Raw genomic sequence first — 6,747 nt, 5'->3', positions numbered from 1 at the left:
AAAATGCCAATTTAATAGAACAAAGTATTCTTGCATTGAGGGAGTACTTGAGTGGAGGCCCAATGTCCTTCTGCTACCTTAATACTAAACCTATAAATCTAGGCACATAGATCTATTTCCCCATCTTCATATATAAATATATTTGCATATGTACATGTCTTTATCTACCCTCATGATATCACTACTCCCACTACTGTTCCTGAGGGATTTATTTGTCCTGAATTCCATGTGTCCAGAGCTCTTATCTGTACCAATGTGTGTACTCTGGACTAGTCGGATTTGTGAGGTAGAACTGGGTCATGGTGGTGGGGCAGGAAGGAAGCATTCAGGAACTAGAATGATGTGTGTTTCATCGGTGCTATGCTGCACCCTGGTTGAGTCGTCCCTTCCTTGTAACTCTTCTGTGGGGGGATGTCCAATTGTCTACAGGTGGGCTTTGAGTCTCCACTCCACCCCCCTATTTCACATCAATTTAATTGTTTGTTTTGGCACTTTTGATACCTCATACCTGATCCTGTCCATACCTCATGATCACACAGGCTGGTGTGCTTCTTTCGCATGGGTGTATTTGCTTCCCTGCTAGATGGCAGCTTGTTTAACTTCAAGCCTTTAAGACCCCAGACACTATATCTTTTGATAACCAGGCACCATCTACTTTCTTCACCACATTTGCTTATGCACCCATTTTGTTTTCAGCGTTTGTGTCAGGAAGATTAGTATCACAGAGTGACAGGTTAACATATGTACAAGAGTGCTTAATACAATTGAATGATGGATTGTCATGAGATTTGTAAGCGCCTCCAATAAAATGATTCAAAGAGAGAGGGAGAGAGTGCCAGGTTATTAGAACAAAGTGTTCTTGTGTTTAGGAGGCTTTGCGTAGAGACCAAAAGTCTGTCTGCTATCTTAATACTTAACATATAAATATGTATACATTGGCCTCTATCCCTTTCATTATAAATTCATATATTTACTTATATACATACCTATTGCCATACCTCTATAAATAGCTTTTGCCTCTACTTCTTTCCTGTATTTCCTTTCACCTTCCTCCTGTCCCACTATCATGTTCACCCTCCATTCAGCTCTCAGTAATTCCTCTCAGATACATTGCACTTGATCAAACCACACCAGGCATTATACACCCTCCTCGCCATTAATTTTAGATCTCTTGTTGTTCCCTTATCCCTGAGTTTGTTGGCTCCCCGCTCCCCCTCCCCGCCCCCTCCTCTCCCATGTCCCCCTGGGACTGTCAGTCCCATTGTTTTCTCCTTGAGATTGTTTGTCTTGCCTATCATATATAGGTAGACACAGGGTGAAAGGGAAGAAAAAAAAAGTTCCAGTTCTGTCTGGTGACCCTTATGAGTGCTTTCCAATCTGGTCTGTTGAGGTGTCAAACCCTGTCCCCTGAGTCAGAAGTCTATTTTCAGGATTCCTCTGTGACTGGGTTATTTTGCTCCCCTTGCTGTCCTGTTTCACTCCTTTCATGTTGCATCCCACTGTACATGGGGCATACTAGGTACACTTTTCACACAGTGTGCCCAGTGCTGTGCCCTGTAGTGCAATGGGTCAGTGAGGGAACGTCATGTCTTGTAGTGAGGCTGGCCCTATGGTCCTCTCTGTGCATTGGATGCTCCAAGCAGGGTTATCATCCCCCGGGCTTGGTGGGCCATGATGAGATCCACTCCTTCTCTTTCTGCTGCTTCCATGAGCATTGATTATGTACCCAAGCAAGAGAAAATCCTTAACATTTTCCTTTTCTTCATTTATCATGATGTTACTTATTGATTCAGTTGTGAGGATTTTGGTTTTCTTTACATTGAGTTTTAATACATACTGAAGGCTACAATCCTTGATCCTCATCAGCAAGTGCTTCAAATCTTCACTTTCAGCAAGCAAGGTGTGCCATCTGCAAATCTCAGGTAGCTAATGTCTTCCTTCAATCCTGATGTCACATTCTTCTTCATATAATCCAGCTTCTCTGATAATTTGCTCAGCATACAAATTGAACTTGTATGGCATGTACATTGTGTTGAGCAAATACATATTGAGCAAATAATAGGTGTTCGAAAAGTATTTGTTTAATTAATTTATATTTTAAAGAACAAAATTGGTTTAAATTAAAATGATAAAGTAATGAGAACTACTATTAAAAATATTTTGATTTTATGGGAAACAATTACTCTTAGGTTTTCTTAAAATTATTTTCCTGTATATGTAATTATTACTAATATGTCTTCTTCTGAAATTTAATCCAATGTCCTTATCTTCCATTTAATATAAGATTAAAGAAATCAAAAATGCCTTGAATAAAATTACAAACTCTTTAGAAGAATAAAGAGAAATAATGATTTTCCCATGCATAATAAGTATGATATTTCCATTCTGTACATTTATGGCATTTGTTGTATCATTCTATTTTTAATTTGCAAGTTTAGATATTTGGAAGTTACTATGTTACAGCCAGTTGATTAATTTTCCATTAGGTATCTAATGGTGCTATTGTGGTTTTTGTGACCCAAACAGCTAGATTTCCCATAGGTATGGGTAATGTGATCAGATATCTTAGTTACCTAATCAATCATTCTTTTGTATTCCTACAACTTATTCATTAAAATAATAAAGTATTATTTTCTTTTAAACTCCCTGGGCAGATCGCTGCCACGTGGGGAGATGGGAACTGCGGGGAAGGGAATCTCTCCTAGTGGGGTCCCATGAGTGGGCAGCTGCTGTAGGGGGTCTCGCCACCGCTGCACGTGTCTTGGCAGGGCAGCCAAGGGACTCTGGGTGCGGGTTCCTGGTCTGGGGGTGGAGTGGGGCTATAGCTAGTCGCAGCTGCGGTGGCAGCGGCCTGCTGACCCGAGATGTCCCAAGAATCCGATCCTGGATCACTGAGGCCCCGGCTCAGGACAAATGCGTGGGGTGGGGGTGGGGTGCTGTCCCAGGGGGATATTTCACTCACCAGACTCCTTCCACTCAGCTACCTGGACGCCAAACCCTCCTTGTTCGAAAGAGTTCTCAGAGAATGCGGCTCACCTGCTCCGCCATCTTCCCTCTCTATTTCCTCAGAGGATAATAATTACTTATATAAATGTCTTAATATCTCTTTCACACTGATTGAATTAATTCTATTAGCTTGCTCCAACCAGTACATATATAATAATAGGTGCTTTAAAATAGTTGATGAATAAATCAGTGAATGAACTAGTATACCATAAATGTCAGAAGACCTGAGTTTTTCCTATCTCTGTAATCTTGGGAAAATTGTTTGACCTCAGATGATTACAGCATGTAGAGTGATTTATGGTAAGTATTACAAAGGGGAATAATAAAGGTTTTAAAATTGACTCTTCCATTTTTTCCCAAAGAAATGGAGACCCAAGTATTGCTGTTTATTTCAGAACACTCCCCCCCCCTTTTTTTTCTGGTTACAGTGTCAAATCTATGCATGAATAGAATTCTTATTCTGACCAGAGCTTTGAGTAAGTTAATTTTTCCATTTTCAAATGTCCAATAATTATGTGAAATATAAGATGGCTTATACTAAGAAAAATGTTGAAGAATTGAACATGTTGGACAGAGAAAAAAATCATACTGTCTATAGATGCAAATGTTACAAAGATATAATAACATTGGTTTTAACTATTTTAAAAAGGTAAATTATTTCAATATGAAATCTTACATGTATCTGCTACATTTGTGAAAAATTATTTACATGTTGCTGCTGTCACACCATTACTTATATAGTTAATTAGATAACATAAGCCATAAAGACAAACCCCTGTCATCCTGTTCATTCCACCTCCTGTCCTAAAATGTTTATTCCAACCTCTTGATGCAAAACAGCCCTTCACTGATCAAAAGATAGTAAGTGAGGTTGCCCCTATAAGTTAGCAGCCACAAGACAATAAGTTACTTATGCAATACATGTGTGTAATATTCTTGGCATTCCATATATCCAAATTTTCTGCATGATCTGGTCTGTGCTAATTTGAAAGTCTGCCTCAAGCTGATTATCTACCATATTCACACTCGGTTCACATTGGCTGTGTGGGAGTTTGTGTGTGTGTGTGTGTGTGTGTGATAGTTTGTACACAATGGTGCTCCAACAAAAACACAAAACACATGTAATGGGAAAATATTGTGATAGCTATTAGTGTAAAATGACCTGGTGTCAGTTTTTAAGAAGTAAATCCAATAAAATGTTCATTTGCATGCTCACTTTGAATTAGGCCTTATACTATTCCTAGCATATATAAAGATAATTAAGACACAGTCCAGGGTCTCAAGAAGACTGTAGTCTGAATATGGAAGCAAACATGAAACAACCAATTAGTATACAAAACATGAAAATTGTCCAAAGTGATACCACTGTTGTGGTATACATAGACAAAAAACAAACTGTAGGAGTGCCAAAAAGATAACAATTCTCACCAAAATTACAATAGGAGGAACAACTGAACCTTGCAGAATGAGTAGGGTTTTAGTACTTTATGAAGTTGTGAAATGAAACAGGAGAACAAAGATTTGGAGCAGGAGGCTCTGTGAAATGTTCAGAGAATAAATAGCCCAAGGCTAAGGGTGCCAGTTACATGGGGTGGAGGTGGCAATTGTTCCATGCTGCGGATTTTAGATTGTGTCTTGTGGGTGACAGAGAACTGAGAGAGTCCAAGCAGGCAATCGTGTTATCAGTTGTTTCAAAAAGATCATCCTGGCCGCATTGTATTGAATTGTCTGACAAGATGAAAAGCAAAAACAACTTCAGACAAGGACTTGTGAACTTCCTAAAGGCCAGGATTGTCTCCCCACTTGTTTCTGCATCCCTTGTGTGTAGAATTATGCCTGCCACAGAGCAGGTTCTTAATAAACACGAAGCAACACCATTGTTATGGCTTCAACAATGCAGTGGGTGAATACTACAATAAAGCCCAAGGTCACCACAAGAGATTTCTACAATAAGTGGAATTGGTGTGTACCACTGAGGACTTTACTTCTCCCACTTTATCACGGCTCCTCAGCTTAGTTCATATTCAAGCACATGTCTAAGCGTTTTTTCTTTTCATGTAGATTTACAGAAACCATGGCGCAAATAAAGGTAAATTAAAACTAGTAAGGACAGGGACTTATTCTAAGACTTCATGTGCAGAATTTTACGAATAATGATGCAGAAACATTATCTACTTATAGTATACACACACACACACACAGAGACACTTTGGAGATGGTAACGTTCCTGTAGCCAGATAAGAAAACTACCTTTAGAAATTTCCAAAAATAAACAGGGAGAAAACATTTGGCAGCCCAAACACTAATATTCCTTTTGGAGATAATGGCTGGCCACAAGCATGGGTTCGCCTGCCTAGGTTTTCAATTCTGCCTTACACTTTTGGGTTAATCTCAGGTGAAATGTTTATAAACTGGAATTCATAGTGTAATAGGTAGTATTTAAAATATTTGCAAAATACCCAGTAAGAGATCAATAAATGATAGTTATTTTTAAAATTATTGTCTATAATGTGGCAGTGACTGCATATATATATATACATATATATATCCTCTCCTTTTTAAAATAAATGATAGAATCTCAAGCTTCAACTACATATAGGAGGACATAAAATAAGTATAGTGTCTTCTTTTATTGCAGCTAGGTTGGCCATGAGAGTAGGACCTGGCCAATAAGATGAAAGAAGTACCATTTGACAATGTGAGATCCTTCCTTAAAAGAAAACTGGTTCTTCCTTTCTGTTGTCGGCCTGAGAGCCTGTTGTCGAAATGGGCAAGTTCATGAAACCCGGGAAGGTGGTGCTGGTCCTGGCGGGACGCTATTCGAGATGCAAAGCCGTCATCGTGAAGAACATGAACGATGGCACCTCAGACCGCCCCTACAGCCAAGCCCCGGTAGCTGGAATCGACCGCTATCCCTGCAAAGTGACAGCTGCCATGGGCAAGAAGAAAATTGCCAAGAGGTCAAAGATCAAATCTTTTGTGAAAGTGTATAACTATAATCACCTCATGCCTACGAGGTACTCCGTAGACAGCCCCTTGGACAAAACTATCGTCAACAAGGAATGTCTTCAGAGACGCTGCTCTTCAACGCAAGGCCCATCTGGAGGCGAAGGTCAAATTTGAGGAGAGGTACAAGACAGGCAAAAACAAGTGGTTCTTCCAGAAGCTGTGATTTTGAGTCAAAATTATTAAACCCCCTCCCCAAAAGACAACTGAATATTCATCATATTCTCAAACTTATGAAATTATTTTAGAGAGAACAATGTTGCTACTGTTAGCAACCATCACATTCATTTTGATTACGTAGCTCATGGGTGCAGAGTAGAACTGCTTACAGCATTTTCAAGACTGTCCTTTCCAAATACTCAACCAGACTGTTTCCTGAGGTGCCTCTGGAAAGGTTTGAACTGATAACTTTTTAACTAGTAGCTGTCCAGGGAGTCCTGTTGGTACATTTATTTTGGTAAGCAGGTTGGCATCATTGAATGAATGTGCAGAAATGCATTTTCTATAACCCAGAAATTCATTAATCAATTTATATCCTAAAGAAACATGTGCATCCATGTGAAATTAAGTACAAGGCTTTGTGATAGCCTCAAATTGTAAATAACACAAAGGTCTATCAACAGTAGAATGGTTAAACAAACTGAGATATAATAGGGTAAGTCAAAAAGTATTGCTCAAAATTCTAGAAGCCCTTATTAAACAAAAAATATAAAAATATAAAGCTCGTTTCTCTGT

General features: G+C 39.1%; 1 pseudogene; it reads left to right on the top strand.

The window, feature by feature from the left end:
- Positions 1-5,772: 5,772 nt before the first annotated feature.
- LOC101638303 lies at positions 5,773-6,178 on the top strand (annotated as a pseudogene).
- The last annotated feature ends 569 nt before the right edge of the window (positions 6,179-6,747 follow it).

This window comes from Echinops telfairi, unplaced genomic scaffold, assembly GCF_000313985.2.
Source record: "Echinops telfairi isolate 266 unplaced genomic scaffold, ASM31398v2 ScPeMD7_7410;HRSCAF=8448, whole genome shotgun sequence".
NCBI classification, from domain to species: domain Eukaryota; kingdom Metazoa; phylum Chordata; class Mammalia; order Afrosoricida; family Tenrecidae; genus Echinops; species Echinops telfairi.
The sequence above is the reverse complement of the archived record's forward strand: the minus strand, read 5'-3'. Positions and strand labels throughout refer to the sequence as shown.